The following is a 27,671-nucleotide window of genomic DNA, read 5'->3' as shown; positions in this document are numbered from 1 at the left end:
TTTTGTGCGAATGATCTAATTTTTATATAGGGAGGAGATATTTGTAAGATTAGTTTTATTTTCCACAGAGGGTGCCGCTTTCCAAAGCGCTTCTAACGTAGCTTTCTTTTTTCTTAGTAATTTGAGTTCAGGCGTGTACCATGAGTTCAAATGGGCTTTCGGTTTTGCTTTGTGCAATTTTAATGGGGCAATGGTATCAATGGCATTGGTCATGGAGTCATTGTAGGTGTTGACCAATAGGTTGATGTCGGCAGTGGCTGGAAGTGCATTGAGGGAGGGAAGGACTAAAGGTATTAAGGCTTCAGCAGTGATATTGCGTTTATTCCTGGTCAGACAGGCTGGTGCAGTAGGGCATTTTTTTGTGTCTAGGTTGTTGATGTTAACGTCTAGTGGGATGAGATGGTGGTCGGTCCAGGTGAGAGGTTGGGGGGGCTTTGCACGTCATGTTGCAATTGATGGCAGCTACCCAGTCGCTGGTTTGACCCTTTTGGTGGGTAGGTTGAACGCTAAGTTGTGTGAGGCCTTGCTCAACTAAGGCGTTGGTTAAGGAGGAGGCTGGGGAGTCGAGGTTGAAATCCCCCATGATGATCATTTGTGCTGCAGGTTTCGAATGCTCAGCTATTAGAGAGGTAATGTCCTCCTCAAAGGTTCCAGGATGTCCTGGGGGTCTGTATATGAGGTGCATGGAGATGGTGCTGTTGTGAGAGGTTTGCAACTTGATAGTGAGGTGCTTGCAGGATTTAAGTGGTGCCGTCGTGATAGATCTTAGGTCTAGAGAGGATTTGAAGATGATGGCTACACCTCCTCAAGCATTAGGTCTGTCGGCGCTGAGGATGGAGTATTTGTCTGGGATGGCTAGTGTTAAGAACGGTCCTGCTGCCTCATGAAGCCAGGTTTGTTATGGCGAGGATGTCAAGGTTGTTGGTCAGGATGGTGTCGGCGATTTCTGTGGGGTGGGCCACAAGGGATCTGACATTTAGTAGTGCTTCTTTAAAGGGAGTAGTTTAGGCTTGTTGGGGGCTGTGCCATTTTTGTGAGGCTTGGTCTGGGGTATAGCAGAGTGTTAGCTGGTCATAAGATAGTCTGGTGCCTAATCTATTGTTACGGGCTGTGAGGTTGGGGTTGACTGTGAGTTTTATCTTTTGGCTGGTTTGTGGAGAGTTTAGTATATAGTTTGGTGTGGTCAAGTTTAGTACTGGGGTTGATGCATCTTGTCGGACATGGAATGTGAGGTCTGTGATGATGCGGAGTTCTATCTGGGCTAGCGTTGGCGGGGATGACCGCCAGGCTATCGGCGATAGTGGTGGTGTGATTTGTGGGGGTAGCTAGGTGGGAAGGGTGACCTAGTGGGCAGGAATGGTGTAGGACAAGGGATGGGGTGATGTCTCTGACAGCCAAGTTTGGATAGGCCATTATTAAAGGCTATATAGTAATCGCCACTGCAAGGTACAGTATCTTGCATAATACAAAAGGGGAACATGATGAGTGTGAACCAGGTGAACATAGTCTTGCTAGGGTGAAGGGCTGAGGAGGGCTAGACAGGGGTAGCAGATGGCTGGGTGCATAGAAATAAGTTGTTCCAGCTTTGGCTAGGTGCATAAGAATAGGCAGTTTCAACTATGGCTAGGTGCATAAAAATGAGCAATTTCAGCTTTAAGTACACAGAATAAGTGCACACAGATGGGCGGCATGCTTTGCTACTGTGGGCGGGAGTAGTTGGCAAAGGCATTTACCAATTACAAGGTAATTGTAGGTCTCCTAAAACAAGAACATGTTTCCTCCAACAGTTCTTCGTAGTCTGCTTTTAGAACTTCTTGCATTCTGAGGTTAATTAAAGCCAACATGAGGTTTGAAAACATGTTTACTTCATCTATCGAGAACTTTAATTTGTTTCAGAATTCTGCATACTTCAGTAGCAGCTTCTGCTGATAATTTGTTTTGGTTTTCTACTGGGCGGAGCAGTACTCGGTGCAAACCTGCGGGGGCTGTTACAACAGCTGAGTTTGTTTGTTTTGTAGAAACCAGAACCAGTTTCACCACTTACATACAAGAGCAAAGGGTTATAATTTTTACAGTTACAAGTTTTAGTTTAGTGTTTAAAACCATGTTCGATGTCTTCCAGATAAATAGTGTTATTCATTAGTTTTGATTTGAGCACTGACCAGTCTTCTTCAGACTGTTAGATTGATACCTGGTATTTTCTACCTTCGCCATAGCTATTTCTGCTTCATTTAGAAGTTGGTCTTTGCTTCCTGTAAGACTAGGTTCACTGCCATCAGAATCTTTATCTAGTTGCGCTTCCATTTCTTCCTCTTGGCGTTAATTGTATTTATATTGTTTGAAATTGACATTTGTTATACACCTTTCATTTGCTTTGAATGCCGCTTCAAATGAGTCATTGCTGCTTCTCCTTTTCTCCAATGTTTAAAAAGTTGCAGTAGGGCTTAAAGTTCTCTGTTGCAGAGATTTAAATGTTAACTATTTGATTAATTAGGCTGGGTTTGGTAAGTTTCATTAGGCTTCCTTCACAAGTTGACACTGGTTCTGTTAAACGGTCTGCAGCTTCATAGCATCCGCATTCTCTATGGGAGCATTTTTATACCTAAGCTATACAATTTTAGTGACAGTGTTTTGTCAAATGATATGTAATCCCAGAGGTCTTTTAGCTCCGTTATCTCAGCTTTGATGAGCTAGGCTGTGACTTATCTTGCAACTGCAGTGGAATTGTCTGCAATGTATTGTTTGTTTGCATTCCACAAGAGGGCAATAATTGCATTGTAACCTTTGTACTTGGATCCTTCGTGCCTCTTAATGTTGTATGTGTTTTTTTTAGGGGATTTGCCTTTTACACGTATCAAACAGAAGACATCAAGGTATTTATTTGTCCTTTTTTGCGAACTGGTCTAGGGAATCCAAAGCGATGTTTGTTATAGTATTTACCTTTTTGTTTTAATATGTACGTCAGCAGTATTTGGCACTTATGTTTTTGGAAGCTTGTGTACGTAGGTAGCTATGTGTGGGTTCTGAAGGGATGATGCAGGTAATGTATTTTTCAATGAACAAACGGTTGCATCACTGTCATGGCCAAATGTGGGAGCGTCTTTTATGTACACGAGCATGTGGATGTGTGGTGCTCCTCTGGATTGATATTCTTTTCTCCAAAAGAAGCGTTGCACTTCTCAAAGTGGAGGGGTAGTTTTATTGTTGATTAAGTGCAGCACGGCAATGAAGCGATGGTGAAAGTACATTGTTCTCTTGACCCCGTCAATGTACCAGAGTTCTCAATCTATTCCATCTTTATTTTGGTTTGCAATGCGTAAGAAGTCGTGCAAGTCATCCCGTGCGTACTCTGCACAACCTAAAGTAACAAATCGTGTGGGTGCGCCTAGGTTCCTTATCATACAATGTACATCGGAACCAGTATTCTTTTGTACCACGCATGTCTGCCAAGATATTTGTGATACTTGACTGCAAAACATAATTTTTGTCTATCGTTTGAAGCAGTTGGACAGCATACATGTTTTAATTAGAGCCTGTTTTTAATGTGTGTGCAACTCCAATACAGAGTTGCTAGTTATTTTCGAACAGGAGGTGGAAAATGTATTCTTTTGTCTGAATCTGGGGTCTTCAGAATACATTTGTAAAGAGCGATATTCTGATGCACTAATTTGTGTGGATCCTTGATCATATTTTCTGCCTTTTCCCTGCAGGAAAGTAGAGGAAAAGAATGTGCTTCTACACTTAATTCCCCATATGCTCATTGGGGATCCTTTGGCTTGATGCTTTTGATAGGTTTCTAATGAGTTTTCAATGGTGTCTTGGGGTCTAGTGGGTTAATTGTATACTTGTCCAAAATGTTGGCTGCAATAACAGGATCTACACGTTCAAATTGTCTGGTTGCTTCAAATTGCGCAGTTGATGGTGAATCGGAAGTATTTGGGTGGTTTCTCTTAAGGTTTCCTCTATTTATATCTTTGTAGTGTTCATGGTTTTCTTGCAGATGTTGTAGGGCTTGTCTAACTTTTCTCAAAGTTGTTGCCAAATGTTGGTAAACCATTAAATAGTACAGTTAAAGATTGATCTATTGGTCGTTTTACACCTAGAGTTTCTACATTTTCTTTAAGATCTAATGGCAAATATGCTACCTTACAACGGATGGCTTTTAGTAACTATGATGGAGGCAATCTGACTGTTTTTGGTTGAAGGCGTTTTATAGCTTGAAATGGGTGTTTTGTTTGGATTATAATGCACTTGTCAAGTTGTTGGAGAGCCTTTGGTATGGGAATGATTAGTGATGGCATTTGGTTATTGTCGAGCTATTGTATTGCTGTACGTACAAACTATTGAAGGGTTTTATTTTGTATTTGTTTTCTGCTGCGACATATAAAGATGATTGAAACCATTGTGATTCCTCATTGTCCTCTGTCTGCCATATCTACTATTTTTGTGCTCATTCTGTTTTGCAACAACAGAGACCTACTTGGACTGCTATTTCAGCAGATGTGTTTTTACAACTTACCTATTTCATTTTTGTTTGTGTTTTAGGTTGGCGTTTGAGGTTTTCGCAATGTTTTCTGAAGTTACTGAATTTGTATTTACTTTTGATGTGCTCTATTTATTGTAGGAGTTCTTTGGCTGCTCCATGTAGGAGAATGTTATTTAAATTTTTTAGGTCTAGAGCAGCACTCTTGCATAGCATAGTTTATGCACAAGATTCCGTATTGCGTAATGGTGCTTTATTCCCTGAAATGTGGGCTAATGAATGTGCTGCTTGTGAATCATTCACCTCCACATGAGTTTGAAAAGGTATGTATATTGACATTGCGCATGTTTAGAAGTACCTTCTGTAATGTTTTGATTTTTAGTGGTTTCATTCTGCTTAAAATCAATATAAGAAAATGTTCTCTTTAGTAATGTGCTGTCAAATTGAGGATTATTTTTCTGCTGTAGTTTTTAGGAGATATCGTGACTTTTCAGCTGTCTAAGATTGTGAATAACTCTATGGTGGAATATATATATATATATGTATGTTTTTGGGGGGGTTGGTTTACTGTGGCTACGTTAACATTAGTAGCTGTAGTGCTGGTTTCATTAGGTCTGCTTTGGTTTGTACATATTTTTGGAAGAGGGGCTTTTTTTTTTTTTTTTTTTTTGCTGGTTTAGTTTTGAGTGAGGTTACTAGCTTTTTGTTTGAATGTTTTCTATACATGGTTTTAAATGTGGATGACTATATAGCTTGCTTTTATTCTTATCTGCTTTCTTTTTCTACAGAGTTGCTTTTTAGTAGACCTTATCTTCTGTCTGTTTGGGGGTGGGGGGGAAGAGTTTGGATTTGAAGTTGTGGAATGTATGTGCATGTTTTGTGGGTGGGTGTGATTTTTAGAGATGAGTGCTGTGTGATTGTGTAGTGGGACGATAGGTGTAGTTGGGTAGGGAGTGAGTGTGCAGGTGTCATGCAAAGCTTAAAATAATCTGTATTGCATTGCAATTCAATACACAATGATTAATTGCTTTTAATTTTATAAATCATGTTGCACTACGTCCAATGTAATTGCAGAGAAGGTGAGCATCTTTTATTATTATTTGTACCAAGCACCAGGACCGTACAGGGCCTATACAAATCAGATACAGGCTGCAGGACCCCAAAGTTCACTTTTAATGAGAACTTTGGCTGATGGAAACTGCAGATTAGGGTGACTGTTTGGGAGCTTGTCTGCCTTCCACTGTAAATATTGGGAGGGATGCAGATGGCACTAAACAAGTTGGCCCCTTCTCTCTGATCTGTCATTGCTTCCACCACTGAACCCCAGCATTTTTCTGTTTCATAATTTTATTTGCTACCTTTCGCCCCTTAAAACGCCCCCCCTTTTCTGTACACTTTTCTCTTGTGTCCACTTTTCTCTCATGTATCCGACCCTATCACTTTCTCTCTTGCCCATCTTCCATCACTTCTGAGAGGCTCTTCTTGCGTTCTCACACATCTTGCTTCCTAAATCAATTGGTTAATTACCCTCTCTTCGTGGTCCACCTTTGCTGAGCTTTATATTCCGCTCAGACTGCAATGGCCTTAAAAATGGTAGGCTTTTATGTTGTGGGTATTGTATTTTTTACCATCTTAATTCAATGACGGCAACAAAAACTAAGATTATGGCTAACCCATATATTACCAGATTCTGTAGTCTGAACCAAGCATGTGATGATAACTGGATATGCATGCTGGCATTACTCTTGACAAACGTGAACTTTGCTTTCTATTGAAAGTTGACCGCTTTATAATTTTATGCTGCTGTGCAATACATGAAGCTTCCCCTAATTTGCATATGGATTGAAATCCTGGAAGCGATACCACAGACAAAGGGCTCCTATGTAGCCTTGGATACTCTGTGAGCCAAGAGACCATTCACTTTGCTGTGCAGGTTAACAAGTGGCATTACCATTATTACATATGAAGCAGTACCTTGAGTGAGCTATTTTGTGTAGCATACACGTCAACTGAATGGCTTGTGGGTGCTCTGTGAGATCAAATGATTTGCCAAGGATCACACACTTTAATTGTGAAGCCGGGATTTGAGACTGCAATATAAGGTCCATAACCAAATATCTTCCCAGCTTTCGTTGTTAGAAATAGTACTTTGGTTTTAAAGAACACTCTGTTTTGTAGAGATGTTTTGAAACTTACAAAAAAATCATCTTCCAAGCTGAAAAATATATAAATCCATGTTGAGAACCAACACTGTGGTTGTAGCTTTATTTACTAATTCTTGAATTGAAAACTACAAGAACGCAAAGTAATGTTAAGCTAAAAAAATCTGATTTTGGTTAATGTACGTTTGACATAGTCACTGATAAGATATTGTATGATAAGGTCGCCTTCTTGTCATCCTTGTTTGACAGACTCATGCTTGCTACTGCATATCATGTGAACGGAAAGTGCACACTTGTCAGAAACAATGGTTCATCAATGAACCACTACTAATAAGGAGCTTGCCATTTAAAGGCTCTGCCAATAGATAAGTTTGTGTTCATTTTTACTTTTTGTATAGCGCACGAAGCCCAAGAGCATTAAGGCACTGGCACATGACCAGTTACTCAGAAATGGACAGACATTGGGATAAGCCCAGTGTAATAGTAATTCAGTAAAAGTTTCCGTAGTTTATTAGTTCAGACCAGGTAAGGGCCTGTGTCCAGCCTTCAGGCAAACAGTGTTTTAGAGTTCTTTCGAAAGTCCAGAAGGAGAGTACAGCACGTAGGGTGGGAGGGAGGAGATTCCAGTTATTGGCAGCTGTGACTGGAAAACTAGAGCCACCAGCTTTGGTCCTCTTGCATTTAGGCAGAGTGATGCGGTTGGCGTAGGCAGCTCTGGGAAATGTTGACTATTGACAATTTGGAAGGCACTAATGAGAAGCCCTGTTGAATTTGCAAGGTCCGGTCACATGTCCAACAAAAGGCCTCCTAATTATAGCACCAGGGGCGATGCAAGGTCCCTAGGCCCACTGCTACCGTAAGGGGAAACATGTCTTGCATTGGCCCTGATTGAGAGTAAGGATATACAAATTTGCTAATCACATATGTTGAATTGCTAATCAAAATATTTTTATTTAGCAGTCTCAACTAATCCTTTTTTCAAGAGTAATTTATGCTGTGGTGACGGGCTTCGGTTAGAGAGTAATGGTGTGATTGCAATAAGTAGGGACTTTATGATGTTTTGAGGAAAACCGTGGTTGTTGTAATGGTGTTTAGATGGGAATAGAAAATGTGAATGTTGCAGTAAGAGTGAAATACATGTTGATTCGAAAAGAATACTGTAGGCTAATGTATAGTGAAAGTACATTGTTACAATTAGAAAAATATACATGCTATAGTGATATACATTTGTAGGATGTGAAGTTATTTTTTCTGGTAGCTGTCTTTGGTAATCTTCTTTCCTGTAATTGTGAAAAGAAGTTAGTGGGTATATGTAGTAATGGTGAAGTACCTTTTAGTAAGCAAGGTTATTAATGAAGGCAGGAGTAGTGGGAAATGGATTAAATAAAATTGTGTTACGAGTGGTGTAAAGTGTTAACTATGTTAAAACAATTGATCAGTAGTGCTGTTTGGCACATTAAAAAGAACAGGGCAAACATGGGTGTGAGGAAAAAGGTGCATATCTAGGTTATTTTTGTGCTGCTGATTTTAATAGAAGTGCCGTGTTTGTGGTGTAATGCATTTGTTTATATGTTGCAGTGTTTTTAAAGAATATGAAATGGCCTAGTGGTAACGCAATGGCGGATTGTTGTTGCAGCAGTGTTTCGTGTCTTATAGTAGAGGTTTGGAAAGAAGAGTATTTTATATGTAAGTTGAAGTGTTGTATATAGATACTTTGTTGGTGGTATAAACAAGTGTGAGCAGGCAGAGAATGGTAAAGACAGGTGTCAGCTCACTGGTGGAACACTCCATTCTTTGCACAACAAATTGTGAATGTAATCCATTCAACATGAACAATTGTTAAAATAACCAATTTGCTATGAACCGTCTGTGGTAATCTCTTAGCAACAAGCAATATCAACAGTTTTGAATATTTAGATTAGCGAGATCACCAATTTATTTGTATATAATTACATTTTCAAACAAGACACTTATACAATAATAAAAAAATAGATGTCATTGTCATTCTCCATCTATCTCAGGCATCCCCACGGCATTGCACTAGAAACCCTCTAATACTGGCCTGCCCTTATATGCCAACAGCTGCCACCCTCCATCATGCCACAAAAAGCATTCCCTACGTCCCACAATGACATACAAATGTGTACCATCACTGAGAGATACACTTGTCTCTAGCTTTTTGCCCCAGTAGACAAAAATCCACCCGCCACTATTTGGCTCTCTGCCTCACCGATGGGTTTTACCAAATGCATGAAATGTAAAGCCTGTGCACATGCTACTGTGTTGAAGTCATTCATACACCCGTCACTAAAATTAATCGGGAGATAAGATACTCTGTCACACTACTTCTGTGGTGCATGTCCTCTCATGTCCCTGTATGAAATGGTACGTCGGGAGTACGACATGTAAACCTAAACTGAGAACCCCATGGCCAAACATTTCAAGCAGGAACATGAGAACAATTTCCGTTTGCTAACCTTTGCAGTAGCACATGTGCCCGTTCATCAAAGGGGTGGGGATCGTGTCCTGAAACTGAGACCACTTGAAATGAGGTTCATTTTAGACTTCGATACCAAGCATCCCAAGGGCCACAATGTGGAACTGCATACGTTTTTGGGTACTTAAATTCCTTCTGTGTTCCTCTCCTTGCCTATTTTTGAGTCTTCTTTCTCCTTTTCCTCTCCTGGTTTCATGTATGTCGATCTGTTGACATTATGATAGTTTGTGTGGATGGGCCTGTTTGGTTTTTGTAAATATTACATCATGCTTTATTTTGTTCAACATTATGAACTCCAATCTTATGATTTGGCTGTTTATATCTAATTTGTGGGGGAGTGGTATTCACCTCTCTTTTGGGGTTTCTTTTCAGAACTTTGAAAAAAAACCATACTTTTTTTAGTGAAATAATCAATTTTAAACTATATTCGCTACATGCATTGAGAAAAGTCAGGATCTCATTATTTTTCTTTAATATTCACCTGAAGATTGTCTGGTAGAAACAGTTCAAGCTGTGTATTATATTTTGCGCGATGCTGGGACCCCTTAATAGATCTGGAAATTCAGCAGTCCCAAGTGATTAAAATATAAAATGTCAAGTAGTCTTCTACTACCTATTGTATCCTATACTCAGTCAATATATGGAGAATGGTGGCAGTGTAAGGGATGTAATGAGGTTGCAAGTGTGAGAATTGTATGGAATAAATGGGAAATGCTGACCGTTCTTGAAAGTTAAAAAAATGTAAATGTGTATTTATAGCAGCACTTTGACTTTTTTGTAAAAGGAAAAGCAGATGGAACGGGTTAAGCACATTTTCAAGTGGCAGTTGAAACATGATTATATTGAAATATGTAGATGCTTATGAAGTCTTGTTTTTTCTTTGCATTCTGGGTGTGGTAGTTGTGCTTTATCCATTAGAATGGCAAGCATGATTGTACTGTGAAGATATACACTAAGTGGCACTTGAAAGGTTTCACACATGTTTAGCATCTGCTTAGTTAAACACACTGCTGGTGTTAATGTATATATGCATTTTTTTTTTACTTTTGTGAAAATTCATCTAAAGAAGTTTGTAAACTTGCATCATTTTCACATTTTTTTTATTTTTCATTTAATATAAATGTGACACTTTTTGTGTCATTCAGGGACGAGTTGTGTAATGGGAGAAGTGGTATTACAGAATGCAAAGAAAGAAACCAAGACTTGATAAGCAGCTATAAATTGCAATGGGCCATGTTGGCAAGTATGCATGTACTGGCAACATGTTAAACTGGCACACACCAAGTCTTTTCTATCTGCTTTTTCTTTCTTTTTATAAAAAAGAAATGCACACATAGTTCATGAACATGCTGCTAAATGTTAAATTCACAGCATTGTAAGAAACTGCCACTTGATGTGCTGAATGCTGCAATACATGACGTTTGCTAGAGGGGTTAAAGAGAATATGCTATTGAGGCGCTTATTACAGGGTAAGTGGCAGGAACCCTGTGTGTGTGTGTGTATGTATATGTGTGTGTATATATATATATATATATATATATATATATATATATATATATATATATATATTTGTAAAAGCTGGAAGAAATACTTTTATAACCATACCTGTACTATGTCTTGTTAGATGCAGATGTTGTTGAATCTGCAAATAGAAAGTTTGTTTTTGATGCAGGTGGCTGTGAGTAACCGGAGACATGCACTCTGAGTTCAAGAGTACATCTGAAGTGTTTAACTGCGATGACAGGGTTACATAGAGTTTCTGAATGTAATTGCTGACTGTTTGAAAGCTGCCAATGCGAGTGCTGGAAACTTGAAAATAGGGTTAAAAAAGCTGCCCTGTCTTAGTGTCCACAGTCACTGCGGTAGTCCGAGGACACTGCACGTGCCATCTGTGTCTTAAAAGGATACCTGGCATGGAAATGGACTGTCATGAATGTCCGTGGACATCGGCCAATATGGTTTATTGCATGTGGTGTACAGGAAGAGAGGGAAGCAGGACTTCTGTTTGGTGAGTGCACTGAAGATTGCTATGTGTTGGAGGAAGTGGAGTGTTTGGATCCTGGGAGACTCTTGCATCCATTGGCGGAAAGTGTATTCTGAGCACTGGATTGTCTGAGAATCTTGGATTCGATGAATTTCAAGTTTCATGGTATGGAGTTAGAGACATGAAGTGGGTGGAATTCCTCCCTTTTTAAGACTATGGTTCACTTGAATCATCCGAACATCATTGTAGTTCACTGTGGAGGGAACAGTTTGCGCTGTGTTACTGGAATATCCTTACAGTTTGCAATGAAGGATACATTTGAAAAGTTGATGGAACTGTTTCCACATTCGAAAATTATTTTATCTAGGATGGCTCAGACAAATGTGGATGCGTTTGAATTTATTTTGTCCACAAATTGAGAAAGCAAGGCGCAATGTGAACGAAGTTGTATGTGCCTTTTTTTACAAGATGTTGGCATGACCTCTCTTGATGATGAATATTCAATTTGATGTCAAGAGATGGAGTGCATTTAACTGATGGTGGCAATCAGATATTTCTTAAACTTTCAAAATGCATTGGAGCAGGTTTTTGTGAACACATAAAATATGGCTTCAAGCTTCTTTAGAATTTGAATTAAAGGAAAAAGAGGAGAAACAAATGAGCACTTTTTGTGAAGTTACTAGGTTCTGTAGAAAATTTGTTAGTTTATTACATTAAATGAAATATATATATATATATATATTTAATGTATCTCTATATCCACCCAAAAATGTTAAAGGGACATTATGGTTAAGTTGCACTACTAAAATAAAAACTATGAAATTCATTGGAAAAAAGTTGCTACAGGGACATTATGGTTACAGGTGAAACAGAAAACCCCCAGAAATTCGCCAGTTATGGTACGCAACCATAACTTGTGCTACCACTGTGCACTGCAAGGACTAACGCCCATGACCTCAAATATTACATCACAAATGTCATTGATGACATCACTGATGCCATCACGTCTGGCTCGCTTTTTTTAATTTTTTTTTATGTTCACTCACATATGTAGGGCAGGTAGTTTTATTCACAGACGGGCAGGAAGTGAACATTCAAAAGGTACTATATTTGTAGACCTTAACCCTTACGAAAAGAGTGTAAGGACATATGAGAAAGGTAAGTCCATCATGTGATACATAGGGGAAGAAGCAGACCTGAAACGCAGCAATCCTTTCTGTGCATGAAGATAATTAGTTGGGTTATGAACACTTTCTGGTAACACAGCTTTTTTTTTCTCCTTACTTTACTGATGTGGGCATATTTGTGTGTTGTGCTCTATTTATGGTTTGTGTGTAGTAGTACAAATATGTAGTAAGTGAGGGGGTATGGTTCACAGTATGCGAAACTCTGAAAATAAAGCATTCCACATTGTACTATGTAACATGGCAAAAATGTGAATATTGGACCTCTATGGTGCATGCTGCAGACACTGCCTACGTTTCTGCATGAGGTGGTTGCTATACTGGAAAGACGTCTGTAGTGCAATGGTGTTTTTAGCAATTGATTGTATATTGAATTATGTATCTCATGATAGTTCTCCCAATGATCTCTGATAGTTTTGTGGCAACATTATATTAACAATGCCTTGTGGAGGCTTGTTATTCAAACTAAAGGCACATGTGATGGCATCAGTGATGTCATCTTTGAGGTCATGGGTGTTGGTCCTTGCAATGCACAGAGGTAGCATAACTGGCCAATTTCTGGGTGTTTTCGGGTTTTACCTGTAACCAGAATATACCTGTAGTAATGTTTTTCTGTTTCCTAGGTTTTTTTAGTAGTGCAATTTAACCATAACGTTTTGTTTTTTGTTTTTTTTTTTTTTTACAATTTTTTTTTGTTGGTTTATTTGATAGGTTTTTAGTAGGGCAGTGGAACCAGAAAGTTTCTTCAGTATAGATTTTTCAGCAAAGGTGATGGGTTTTTATTAGCGCAACTTAACCATAATGTCCCTTAAAGTGTTTTTACTGAATTTCATAGGTATTTATTAGTTTGTGTAGATATACAATACAGCATACAAAATTGATGTCTCCCACAGTAACCACAAACTGTACATCTGTGCGCATATAGCGGCTAGCATTCAAACTACTGGAAACAGTGAGTTCTCTTACTGTTACCATTCACCAAAGTGAATAAACATGCACAAATAGCACAATATGTACATTGCAAGGAGAATGAGCACCATATATGTACATTGCAAGGAGTAAGTGAAGTGTGCACTCTGTACTTGTGAAACAGACCAAAGGCATAGACTATGCACCATAATGGAATGCACCAGTACACAGTGACGTGTGCGTCCAACAATATTACCACACTGCTGCTGTACATGGAAACGAAGAAGGAAATGGCAGAGTAAGGAATGCAAAGTATTGAGAGCAGAACGTAACTGCGCTGAAGTCTCTCCTATGATTGCAGAATTTTTGCAGTGTGCAACAATAGCAAACCATGTTTTTTTTAACGCAACAATGACAAGCACCCTAGAATGGCTGGAAGAAAACGTCCCTCTTCACTAAATGAGTAACGATAGTAACTGCATTGGCAAGCAGCACAGTCTAAAAAGTAATGTAGTTAATATGTATTGCTTAATGTACACTTCACACACATATATTTGTGTGTAACCGGACATACTTTGCATTGAAGGAATGCATCAGTAGCGGCACCTCTTCCACAACAGCATATAGCCACAAAATCAATGAGGTGCTGTAAAAAACTTAACACAGCCTGTACATAAAAATTGAACAATTGCAAAACAATTAGTACTACCCCTACACTGTCCTAATACTGGCAATTTTTCTTCCAAATTAAATGTATACATGTAAACTGTTTGTCAGTGTTTGTGTAGTTGTTGCTTTGGTGCTGTAATTGCATTGTGACTCTGTAGCGCACAGTGCTGCCCGAGATGCCTGCAGGTAAGAAAAATGGAGGTTTCCTACTGAGAGTGCACCTGCCCGGCGACATATGTCCAATCCCAATGGAAGTGTCCGTAGGACTACAGTACTGGCCTCATGTCTGCATCTTCTCATTCACCTTTAATTAGTTGTGGCATCGCCGTCTGTCAGTTGCACATCTATGCGTATGTCATCCTCTGTCTCCTGGTAATGCCAACCCTACCGATGCGACAGGCTACAGCATTTCAAGCAGTCCTGCTGCCTACGGATTTTGTGTTGCAAAGCTAATGATTTATGGATGCGTCGTGCCTGGCTGCCTGAGGCCCATTGGGAGCAAGGAGCAGGATGCTCCAGTCGGCGTGTTTAATGGCCCATTGCTTTTATTGATGAGCTGCTTGCCCTTCCATGACCCATCAAATTGACACACCGTCTCTGCACTTAGCACCGTGAGGTTACGTAGCAAGTTGCTCACTGGGTTGTACAGGTGCATAAAAGATTGCACTGCACATGACAGTCTGTAGTGAGTCTGGAAAATATGAACACTGTTGCTGCTTGCTAACTCGGACAGTTAAATGTAAGCACAGCTAAGTAAACAACAAAATCTTCGGATCTCAAAGATTATGAGTGCCGGTTGCAAAGGTACTGTGGCCGCGTGCAGCTGCCTGAACTGTCTTGTTGCTCTGCCTAATGAAACTGCGTGTCTCATGATGAAAAGCATTCCTATGCAGCAAAATGTACTCATCGCCATGAATGCTACAGATACTGGTAATGTCGTGCCATCAAGAGACAGTACTTTCGCTTCGATGCACAGATTGCTATATTTGAAGACGTTCAAATAACAGTTTTGTGGCGTAATCCATGTCATACAATATGCTGCATATCAATATCTGCGACAATACATTACCTGTGGTGAGACATTAAGACATATGGCAGCGCCACTGCAGCCCTTTGGCAGCGACACATCTTAACCTTTTCACATCTGACTTCCAAAAAGACTAAATGTTCCAGAAACAAATCCCACCCCCCCCCCCCCCCCCCCCCAAGATTAAATGAGATAGTCATCCTGGATAACCTATGCAGATGATATTGTCTTATCACAAAACAGGAGAGGACTACAAACAGCCTTGACAATCCTCGAAACTTATATGGAATTGAACAAATTGAAAATCAACATACATAAAACCAAAATGACATCTAAAAAAATTGAACAAGTATAACAAACCACTATTTCTGTATAAAGAAACTCATGCAAGTTAAGTCTATGAAATGTCTGGGAATCTGGATGAATCAAACTTCACAGAAAATGAATGGATGATACATCTAAGAAACCGGGCCCTTTCCCTTGCAAGAAAAGGTCGAATTCTGCATTGGAAATGTGGGAAATTTTCGATGAAACCTATTGTCAAATTCTATCGGCCAAAGGTAACAGCTATATTGACATATGGAGGTGAGACAATGTTGAATTTAAATTTGTTTATCTGGTATAAACGAAGGGATCTTCTGGAGAAAGGTTCTGTCCCTCCCAAACTCAAAAATATAGCAAGTATAAGATTTGAGTTAGCACTGCAATCGATGCAATCAATCATAACCTGGAAAAAATTCGATCTTTTCAGGAAAATCATTGCAGAGCAAAAAATTCCACCACTACGGATATTCAACACAGAATTTTGTAATTGCAATGCAATTGTATTTGAAATATGGAAACGGCACATAGAAACAATTCAACTTGAAGCCGATATCTCCAAGGATATGCTCCTTAAAGACCTCAAAAAGCCAAGGAGAAATTAATCCGCAACGATTGGATTGAAACAATTAAACAAAAATCTAAATATCAGGCAACCTTAATTGTATCTGAGACAACAGATCGGTGAATATTCTACCAGTATTTGCATCTCCCGACGAGAGACCTAATAGGAAATTAATACTAAGTGATTTTAATTTTTGTCGCTTTTGCAAAGAAAAGACCGTTGAGGAAATACTGGAACACATTTTTATGCATTGCCCAGCTTTAACGGAAAAAAGATCTATCTACAGAACTATTTACATGAAAATGTCAATTCAATTATTGCCTGAGGAAAGATGGGGAAACCTTTCTGTCGGGTGATAACAAAAAAGACATTGGAACGCTGGTGAGATTTTGGGAAGGAATTGCTGACTTGTAGTATTTTACCTTCTTTTTTTGTTTTTAGGCTACGATGAAAGGTTTTGGCAAACCATCAAAAAAAAAACATGTCATACAATATGCTGCAGATCAAAATCTGCGAGAAAACATTACCTGTGGTGAGACATTCAGACATGGCAGCACCTCTGCACAAGCTGTTTAGGACTAGTGCATCAGATATTGGATATATACATGCGCTATAGTATTGTACTGTTCATAGCAACCTGTAGAGTGGCCCTTTGGTCACAGGCAAGAAGAAAGGCACACAGTGGGTATTGGGAGTGAGTTGCAGTTGACGGCTTTAATTCGAAGTGCGTGTCCAAATCCCTGCCCAGCCTTTGCAGTACCTTGCAATTACCTGCTAACAAGATTATATTCAGTGCTGTAATATTTAATTGGTGACTATTTTTCAAATGTTTCGCTTCCAACGCATTCTTGCTCTCACCACACCCAGAAGCCTTATTGCACAATCTCTTAGCTTCTGCAGACCCATTTCCATGCACGCCATTCTGCAGATGGGCCGGATGTGGACGTGGAATCCCGGAAGTAACGCAGTGTCCGTGTACTTTTCGTGCTGTCTGTGGGCGTGGCGGAATACATTTCATCCTGGACAGTGGATTTCATATGTAGTGGTGGCTCCGAAAAGAGTCTTTTGTGGTTTAAATTTTCTGGATGCTTTTAAGGAAACCCTCTTTGTGATTTTTATAGATTTTTATTTTTCTGCACTCTGCCCATTCTTACAGTAAGCTCTTCACTGCATCCTTTAGATGGAACAACAAAATACCATTGCTAATATTGGACAAAGAAATACCATTGTCATGGAATAAGTCGGCATTTTTAGAATCAATTATGTCATTGTTGCAGAAGAACATTGCAGCATCGTACAAAAAAGTAGACCTGCTTCCATTTGAAGATGCACCTTCCGCCCTCTGGCTGTGAACAAACTGCATTAGAACAGTACCACCCTCTTCTTGGCGATATAGATGAGAATAGAACTTTCGCAGTGGGAAAAAAACAAGCAAGATCAAGCTGTGTAGGGCATTGAGTCTTCCATCGTAGATGCATAGTAGGAATATGCATTCCGCAACCTCTTCATGTGATGGATTAAACGTCACATGACATGTACTCCAATTGTAGACTTCCATAGTGCACCACGACATAGTCTACATTCGTGACGGAGGCCACATATTTGCAAAGCCGAACCATCCTGCATTCACCCTGACAGCCCCAGAAAATGCCCACTCCTTCCAACCTGAAATTACCAGCAATGCCTCTTTGCACACACCTGTGCAGATATAGCACAAAGGTATCTCTGACGATCCGCACTGTGTGTCTCGCCATCTCCACCAACCTCACAACACCATATTGGGAAGATATGGTACCCCCTTCCTTTCAACCACACCCTAAACACCTAATTGCCTATTTCCCACAATTCCATTTCCATGGCCAGCATGCTCATGTTGGCAGGATGTGCCACGTGCGCTTTCGCATCTACAGTGAGGGCCACGGCCCAGTAAAGCAGACACAATACTTCTTCCCTTTACAGTGGCATTTGTTTGCAGCAGTCCCTCATTGGGTGCTGTCAAATTATCCAACACGCATGCCGCAATACCATATGAAACATCTGCATTGCACACTTACCATTTCTGGACACCACTCCGTCAGTGCACGTTCCGTTTGATTCCAAAACCCGTCCACCAGAAACCTCTGCTAACAATTGCAGCACCAAAGATCCTGCGGCGCACCAGCACACATTTGGCCATGCACACAGTGCAGCCATTCCCCACACCCCCCACAACACAATGGATACATGCATGTGGGCAGCTAAAATTATGCACAAACGTAACATACGTACTGGCACTTCTACCCATCTCCCCCACGCCATAGAACATCCATTCACAAAAAATGTCGCAATTAGCAGAATCCACAAACGTACCACAGCCTGCACCACCCCTACCCACTGCCATTCACAAAGGCTTGTCACAGGCAACCTAAGCACAACAGCTTCACAACATTGGGCCTACTTCAATAAATCTGCACACTAACCAAGCACACACAAGCTGTACTTCAACCATACTCTCTTCATACACTCATATAAACACTGCACCCTGTGGCCACACTGCACACCTTCTCACTGCACCATCTCCTGCCACACACCAACTACTGTAGCATGTTGCAACTATCGCCACAACCATGGAACACACAATCAAGGCTTTTCAACTCTTGTGCTGCTGTAGCACGTCTACAATGTACTCCACACCCATTCTCCAAAGATCACCACCCTGTTCCTCATGCACTTGTCAAACCTGCATTGCTGCAGTGGGTGTGCTCCTTGCAAACATTCCCGCACCATAATGCAGCCATGCATGTCACCAACTACCACTGTGCACATATGCACCACTGGCACCAGCACTCCTACCCAACTGCGCACTGCAATGGAGCTATACAGCGTTAAATGCAACAGTTACCTTATTCTACAAACATTACACTGTCTCCGGCACCCCTACAGCCTTTCATTCACATACTGTGGTCTTACCCACTTCCACTCTGAGTATTTTCATTGCGATCCTAACCACAACATTGCCCCTACTCCAAGCAATCTGCACACAGCACACTATCCAAGCACATATAAACTGCACTTCAACCATACCCTCTTCCATACTGACAGTGTGCAAACACTGCACCGAGTGTCCACACTGTGAGTTTCACTGCACCATCTCCAACCACACATGAAAAACTTAACCATGTTCTAACCGTGACCTCACCTGCGAAACCAAACGTACAGGCATGCCGGATCATTTCTGCTGCTCTATTGTGTCTGAAATGTGCTCCACACCCATTCCGTACAAATCACCACCATCTAACTTATGCAGTCACAAATTCATTATTGCCATGTGTGCCTAAGCTCTGCAGTGCATGGCCTACGGTCTTGCACCCAATGGTCTAGGCCTTGAACACACCCACTGCAACGTAATGCCACCATGCATGTCACTAAGTAAGACAATCCACATACACACCACTGCCACCGGCACTCCTACCCAACCTGTGCCCAGCCATGGAGCTATGCAGCAAAAAAATGGAACGGTTACCATAATGTAGAAAGAAAACCCTGTCTCCTGCACCCCTTTGCACTTTCATTCACATACTACGGCCAAACCCACTTCCATTCACAAAGTATTGTCACTGCCAACCTACCCACATACTGCTGGCAACATTGGCCCTACTCCATTGGCCCTATTCCAACCTATCTGCACACACCACACTATGAAGGGTACCACCCTCTACTGAATTCAGAGTCGGACATGCATTGCTGCGGTGGTTGTGCTGAAGGCCTAGGCTCTTGATTGCATGCCCTACAGCATTGGGCCATGCACCCAATAGTCTAAACCTTCAAACAACCGCAACTTCATGCCCCATGTGTCCAACTACCGCAATCCATCCGCACAGCCACCCATGTTCCCACCCACCCTATGACATGTGAAAATCACTCCCCTTCTGAAAATCACTTACCACCCCTCGCAACAGAAAGAGCTTGGCGCCAACAGGTCGCGGCACAAGCTATCGGGCCGTTACGACAGCTGACTTCAATCACCACACAAAGTAGTTGCCTGTTTAGGTACCTGTGATTTGGCGCAATACGCATGAATACTGCAGCCACTCCTCCGTCGTCTTCCACCTATTCACATCTCACATGAACCCCTTCTCACTCCCCCACCCTTTCCCCTCCCTTCTTGCCACCAACACATGGCGTACTGTATATTTTCCACACCCTTCCGCTCTCGTCCGAAACACCATGGCGGCGTTTCCAAAAAATGTTGATGCAGAGCACGCTACCCTCCAGCCAACCACCGGCCACGTCCAAAGTTCTCCGACAGCACGCTGTACCGCAAGCGAATGACACTTCTGTCCATGGAGCGAACAGGTAAATGGGGCCGCACAGCGGACCCAGATATCACTAATTTTTAGAGACGTACATTTCAGTTGTTTGGAACAAAAGTACTGATTGGAACACACACCAGCACACTTTCTGACCCAAGCACCTGCTCCTGCTGCAAATTTGGCGCTGTCGTGACTTGCCGCGTAGTGAAGAGTAATGAGCCTCTGTCCACAAATCACCCACAGGGAAGAGTAAATAAACTCCCTGTGCGAGCTTTGAGGCCACAGGTGGTTTGATGGTTCGGCGGATCTGATGACGCCAAGGACCCCAGAGGCTGTTAAAAGGAAGTTAAGATTAGCACAGGCAAACACAGTACTTTGGTATGAAGAAGTGTGCAATAATCTCTTACCTAAACCCAGCAGGGATGATACTGGGGTAACTTGGGTCTGGTGCGAGGGAGTGCCGTAGATCCGGACAGCCGTGTCCCAGATGGTAGGTACCGGCTGTACCTGTGTTTCTGCCGTGACTTGAAAGGCAAGTGAAACCAAAACACGTAGAGCCAATGGCCGAAGATCGTACAGTCAAAAAAGGGGCGATCCGTAAACAATCCGTTAAGCAAAGCAAAGTGTCCAGAGTACCGAGATCCGTGCAGTTCCGAGCGACGAGATCGAGGAGTAAGCAGGCCAGTCCGTGATTCATAAGCCAAAGTCCAAATCCAAAGTAACCAAGTAACGTGATATCTGCAAGCGCCGAACAGAGTCGTGAAACAGCTGTGAAGCGGTGAGAAACTCTAACTTCCTGGTTTTTATGTGCGTCGACTCCCGATCACGTGAGCGGTACTCTGGACACGTGATCGGGAAGTCGTTGCGGAACCAGGAAGTAACCGCGATCGGGTGTTCCATCCCGAGCGCAGTCTCCATGGGAGTTGCCAATGGAAACGAGGCAACAAACCGGGCCAGCCTCTACGCACGACCCGCACTCGCTGGTGACGGCGACTCCCTCGCACCCTAAGTGAGGATATGTCTCGGGAGGTGGACGGCAACCCGGGGAGAGTAACAGTGTGTGCTGGGGTGTCAATCAAAGAGGTGCATCGTGGCGAGACTGGTTTGTTGTGCATGACAGGTGCAAATCCATCCAGATGTTGTTTTTGCCCAATCAGTCTATGGAAAAAAAGAAATTTTGCCAAACACCCCCCCCCCCCCCCCCCCCCAACACGAAACCTCGCCCAACTTTTGCAAAAAAAAAATCAGAGCCGGCCATATTTTTTTGAACAAAGTTTGGTGAGGATTCCTCCAGGGGGAGCGAAGTTATAAGCTGCCAAAAAAGTGCTCTTTCTATGAGTTTAGCAACTTAACAATAACTACACAGCCACTACCGTGGGTCGTGTAATATAGATATATCTATCTCGTTGGCCAAATGTAACAGCGCCTAGCCTCTCGCCAAATGAATGCACAAAACAGTGTCACATGGCTAAAGGGCATCAGCCTTTGCTCACCAGACGGGGGAAACAACATGACTGTATTATTTAGTTTACACATTGATAGCTGGTCACATGACAATTGGTCACCTGATTTGCCACAGGAGGGGCGGAGCCTGGCAAGCACTGTTTTTAAACAGGATGCAAACAGTATACCAATTAACTTTGCCTGAGGAAGCTCTAGATTGAGCGGAACACATGGTGGTTTTTTACCCACAGGGATAAGTGCTTCTTCCTGAGTGCCTTTTACCATTGTGATACGTAATTATAATAAACTTTAGTTTATAATCCAATAAGGTTTTGAGTGCTTTTTTTAAAAAATGTTTGTTTTCACTCTGTCTGAGCAAAGGCTGATGCCTTTTGGCCATGGGAGACTGTCCAATGTCATTTTCCAGATGACTGGACTACCGTGCTGTCCGCATACTATGTAGAGCGCAAAGGATCCTGTGATTGATTTATTTTCCTGTTCTATTTAACACTGACGGGTGGCTCCTAAAGGAACCCTTTTTTGTTGTCGTTTTTGTATTTTATTTGGCTTTTCATTTTTCTTTTTTTTTTCAGATTGTTTTTATTACATTTTCTTAATCAACATTGGGACATTCCCCCTTTCCCTTTACCTCCCTCCCTTTCTCCCCCTTCCCTCCCCCACACCGGAGTCAATGTTCTCGTGTCCATGAGTGCAAGCCATCTAAGTAATATTTGATTATGTAAAGAAGTCCAAAATACGTATTTTATGTGGACACCACTGTACCTTATAGTCTCTCTGTAGGTATTCCAGGGCCGTTCCCCAGTCTGTTGTAAATCTTTGGCGGCCCCCTTGGATGTTATAGGTGATGCGTTCCATCGCCAAAAGGGACCAGACTCTTTGGAGCCTTTCTAAGTTGGATGGTGGTGGTTTCTGCTTCAGTTTCTGGGCTATTGCTAGTCATGTAGCTGTTAGGAGCCCTATGAAGTTTCTTTTCTGTTTTTTCGACAGTGTCTTGTATCTGGGGCTCCACAAGCCACACATCCATACCTCTTCATTCAGCTCTTCTGCACCCTTAAACATTGCCTACATCTGGGTTTTTACCTCCGTCCAGAACTGGAGCAGCTTCGGGCAGTCCCACCATGTGTGTCCAATTACCTTCGGCTTCGCATCCTCTCCAGCATTTATTCTGGGTGGTGTGGTACACTGTGTAGTCTTTCGCAAGTGAAATGCCACTTAACAAGGATTTTGGTCCACGCCTCCCGTATCTGTATTGCTCTCGTCCATTTGGGAATATTGTTCCAAACGTATTCCCATTGTGTTCTCGATACTGCTTTCCCCAGCATAGTTTCCCATCTCTTCATATATTGCCACTTGACTTCTTCTGACAGGGCGTTGAGAAATTTGTATATGGTTGAGACAAATTTTTTCGACCCTGATTGTGTCATCATGTATGTCTCGAAAGGGGTCAGATCTCTGGTTGCCGCTTGCATGATCCGCGGGGAAGATAGCCAGTGATGTAGCTGATCGTATTTGTACCTATCTTTTTCGGAAAGGCTGAGTAGCCTTGGCATTCTGTGTTGGATCTAATCTGTTCTTGGAACATGTCCCCTACTTTTGTACGTTCAGTCTCCTCCCATTTTTTTTTTTTAAATGTTCTCCATTCCTGATTGGAATGCCAGATCTATAGTCGGCATTTCTTTTCTGGTTGTCCTGGTACATATTTCCAGCAATGCTTTCAAGACCTCACTTATTCGAGCGTTCTGATGCCTGTGTTCGGGGCTTATTCATGAGAGATTGCACAGTCTGGTATTAGCTACTGCCCTGTCTTGTGCTTCCCATATTTTCTGGGATGTGTCCAGAATCCATTCTTTCAGGACCCACAACTGGGCTGCCTCGTAGTATTTCCGGAAGTGTGGGAGTGCCATGCCTCCCGCCTCCTTCTGTGCGGTCATAGTCAGGCTTGAGAGTCTTGGGATTTTTCTGCCAGATGTACGTTGACGCAGCTTTGAGGGATTTAAAGATTTAAGGAAGTTGGATGGGGAGTGCTTGGAAGGAGTACAATAATCTGGGTAAGATTGTCACTTTTATCACAGTCAACCGGCCCCACCATGTAATTGACGGCGAGTTCCATTTTTCTAAGTCTGGGACTTTCCAGAAGGGGTGGAACGTTTCCTGCATATATAGGTCTTTGATTTTGTTCATCAGGATCACTCCTAGGTATTTTGCCACTTTTAATTGCGACTTTTAATTGGAGTTTTTCTGCTTGCCTGTGGATCTCTTCTCTTTCTGGCTAGGATTAGTATTTCTAACTTTTGCTCATGGTTCTTTAGTCCTGAGATGGCCCCATAGTTCTCGATTTCTCGTATGAGGTGTGGTGGGGACCTCGTCGGGTCCGACAAGGCCATCAGCATGTCTGCGTAAGCCATTGATTTGTGAGTAATTTCCCCCCCCCCCATATGTCTATGCCCTTGATGTCTGGGGCCTCGCCAGGAGTGGCTCTAGGAAGATTGCATAAAGTAAGGGGGAGAGAGGACACCCCTGTTTGGTGCCTCTCCCTATCCTGATCTTGCCTAATAGTTGCCCGTCTTCCACTATTCGGGATGATGTGTTGTAATTGGCGCGAATCATCTTAATAAAGTCTTCTCCCATGCCCATCTTCCCCAGGATTTGGAATATCATTGACCACTCGCTGTGGTCGAATGCCTATCGCCAGTAGTATTGCCAAGGTGTGTCCTATATTTTCGATCAGGTGGATTACCCGTCTCGTGTTATCGTGGGTCATCCTGTTGGCTATGAACCCTGATCGATCTTGGTGGATTAGTTTTGGCAGCACTATTGTGAGTTTTTTGGTGAATAGTTTGGCGTTCAGATTGATTAGTGGGATAGGGCGGTATGAGCTAGGGGATTCTGGGTTCTTCGTTTGCTTGTGGAAGACCAGGATTTTCACGTCATTCATGGATGGCGTAATATTGGCTGTCTTTAAACGTATTAAATAATTCTGCTAGGATTGGTGCCAGATCTCATGCATACGTTTTGTAGAATATTGCCATAAATCCGTCCAGTCCAGAGGCTTTATTGTTCAGTAGATCTTGTATCGCCCTGTTTACTCTTCTGTGATGGGTCTGTCTAATTGTATCTCCTCTTGTGTCGCTGAGGGGAGAGTAATATTACTCAAATATGTGGATTGATCTTTTTCATTAGGATTGTCTGATGTGAATAGCTTTTGGTAAAAATCTTTGAAGATTGTTCCCGTCTCCGTCGTCCGTTCTCTTTCTGAGCTTGTTCATCCACAAATGCTTTTGTAGTTTTCCCTTTTATTTGCCTTGCCAATAGTTTGTCTGCTTTATTCGCTTTTATGAAGTACCAGTGTTTCAGGTGTAGTGTTTCTCCGCTCGCTTGGTCCGGATAGATTCCAGATGTCCCTGAACATGTCTGTATGCTCTCTTCACTTTTGAGGAGTGGTCGCGGGTCATCTTCTCTCGTAACTTTGCGCTCTTTATTTCTAGCTCGGCTTCCCATTTGCTGCCACATTTTGTGTGGTGGCAGGAGTGTTCGAGGAAGATGGGGCGTTGGGGGGGGGGGGGTGGGCTTGGAGGCAGTCGACCTGTTTTTCAGAGTACCATAGTGGTTGGATCTGGTGTGGCGGTACATGCAAGTGATCCCGTAGGAGTACAGCCGTCCCAGCAGCCGGTGCATCTGACCTTGGTTGCCTGACCCTTTGGTAGTCCCCAGTGGTGGTAAAAAAGCACCACACCCAGGACTCAACATCAAGTGCTGGAGGTAGGTACTTCTCTACCTCATCTTTGTCTTCTCCTGCATTCTCCCACCTGTTCCTTTTTCCAAGCCCTCCAGATGGTGTTAGCGGCAGCTGGGGAGGAGGAATGGCCATGACAGATGCAATTGGATTGTAATAATGTAGCTGTTCTGCAAAGCAGGTGCTGTGAGCTGCTCTCTCCTGGATAGCCCTACGCATTTCAACCTACTGTAGGAAGAAAATACATTATTCCAGCAACAAGATCAACCAACATTAGCATGGACTCACACTGCATGCAAATAACAAAAAATACGCTCAACCCCCCAGCCTCCACATTCCAACATACACTCACGCAAGGAAATGCGTTATTGCTGGAATTTTCAGCCAATAGTATCATGACCACACACAACATATGCACTCGCTCCCTGTGCATACGCATCACAACATACACTTAAGCTAGTAAATGCATAACCATGTATTAACAAACTATTACTGTAAAACCTAACTTGGGGCTTCAACAATATAGCTTAAAAATACGATTCCCCTCCTTAGTCCAATGTACGCTGCCCTAAAAATGCGTCAATATGACTATTAATGTTGCAGTGAAAAATAAAATGTAGGCCATGTTCAACTGAATGTATGTGTATGTGTGTGTGTGTGTGTGTGTGTATATAGTTATGCAAGCTTGATTGTTTATTTATAGATCTATACTGCGCCTATAGCGTGCTGGGATCAGGGTGCAACGAAAGGACGGGACAGTTATCTGTAGGAATTTCAAGGGTCACAGGAAGGCGAACTAATGAGCATCGTAATTACATGAAAATATGTGTTTTCAGGACTTCTCTGAAAGGCTTCAGGTTAGACAAGGATCTAATGGTAAGGAATAAAGCGTTCCAAAAGGAGCACGCAACGGCAGGGAATGATCTCAGAGACCCCTGGATCTTGTAAACTCAATTGCATGTAGCTGAGCTAGGGTGGAAGAGCATACAATTCTGGTAGGTTGCTAGATAAGAACCAGGGCTTTTAGATGTTCTGGGCATTGCAGTAGAGTGATGCACAAAGATTCCTGTTTTGAACTAAATTCGCTCCTGCACTGAGAGCCAATGAAGATCTCTCATGAAATTAGAAGTCTGAGATCTTCTGGGGACGTTCAGGGCTACGCGAACCGCGTCATTCTGAATGGTCTGGCAAGCCCGGATTTTGGATTTCCAAGCTCCACATAGCAGGCTGTTAATAGTCCAATTTGGATAAAATTGTAGCCCGGGCTGGAGTAATGAAGTTCTTTTCACTAAGATGAGGGCGAATACCCCAGAGAAGCTTAACATAGTAATTACAGATCTGACGAATTTGGTGCACTTGAGCATCTGAATTAAGAGAGGCCAGACTCCAGGTAAACCCCTCTGACTTTCTTGTGAGGTCAAGATTTTATTATCTTGAAGCAGGAAGTTGTCGTATGATGGGTAGAGTTTGGAACAAGTCTGAGGGGAGCTGAATGTGAGGAGCTCAGTTTTGTTGCCGTTAAGACACAACCAATTCTTGGCCATCCAGCCCTCTATGGAATCATAAATATGGTTGAGTGTCAAGGAATCCTGGGCATGTTTCCCACTCAGCTCGATGACCAACTTCCAAAAGCAAGGAAAACGAGCGCAGATACAGATTGAAAAGCAACGCTGAAATGGAGCCACCGTGGGGGACTCCACATGAGATTGGAGAGGCAGGCGAGAAAGCGGAACCCCATTGAATGTTAATTCGCAATTAGTCAGGAAGGACTGAACCCAGTTTACTGCATCTATGGAGCAGTAGCCTCGACTCCGCAAACGCAGAAGGATGCGCTCGTGGTCAACCAGGTCGAAAGCTGCTGACAGGTCAAATATGAACTTTCCCTTTCTCCATGATTTTCAAGAGATGGGATTTGAGATCCACAAGCTCAGTCTCCATACTGAAGGAAGGGTGGAACCCTGATTGTCGGCTATGGAGATTGTTACGTTCCGTGAAAGCTTGTAATTGGGAGGTTGCGACTTTGTCCTGAATTTTCAATAGGAATTGGCTGTTGGTGATTGGCCTTAGATTACTACGGTCTGTGAGATCTAGATTTTTTTTTTTGGGATCTGGGTAATGGTTACGGAGTTCCATGGGGACCTCTCAATGAGGCGTTTACAGAGTAAAGAAGGGTGCAAGCAGATATTTGTTCTAAAATAGGTTTAGGGGGCAGAAGATTGTAGTGACGGTATACTTCTACTCGCGGGAGTTACGCTGCAACACTACACGCACCATGCAGAATGCTAAATACATTTACATTGCGGATGTATAAGAATTTTCTTAAACTTTCACAACTTGATATTCATAATACACAACTCATTTGCTTATACATTTAGAACTAC

General features: G+C 42.2%; 1 protein-coding gene across 1 annotated transcript in view; it reads left to right on the top strand.

Annotated features, from left to right (window-relative positions):
- Positions 1-2,837: 2,837 nt before the first annotated feature.
- LOC138582110 (E3 ubiquitin-protein ligase TRIM39-like) overlaps positions 2,838-27,671 on the top strand; it is a 473,056-nt gene continuing 448,222 nt past the window's right edge. Inside the window, exon 1 of the mRNA XM_069653088.1 lies at positions 2,838-2,873. The gene's annotated coding sequence lies outside the window, so the exon portion shown is untranslated. The remainder of the gene's footprint in view (positions 2,874-27,671) is intronic.

This window comes from Ambystoma mexicanum, chromosome 3q (assembly GCF_040938575.1).
Source record: "Ambystoma mexicanum isolate Mex_15411 chromosome 3q, UKY_AmexF1_1, whole genome shotgun sequence".
In the NCBI taxonomy this organism is placed as follows: domain Eukaryota; kingdom Metazoa; phylum Chordata; class Amphibia; order Caudata; family Ambystomatidae; genus Ambystoma; species Ambystoma mexicanum.
The sequence above is the reverse complement of the archived record's forward strand: the minus strand, read 5'-3'. Positions and strand labels throughout refer to the sequence as shown.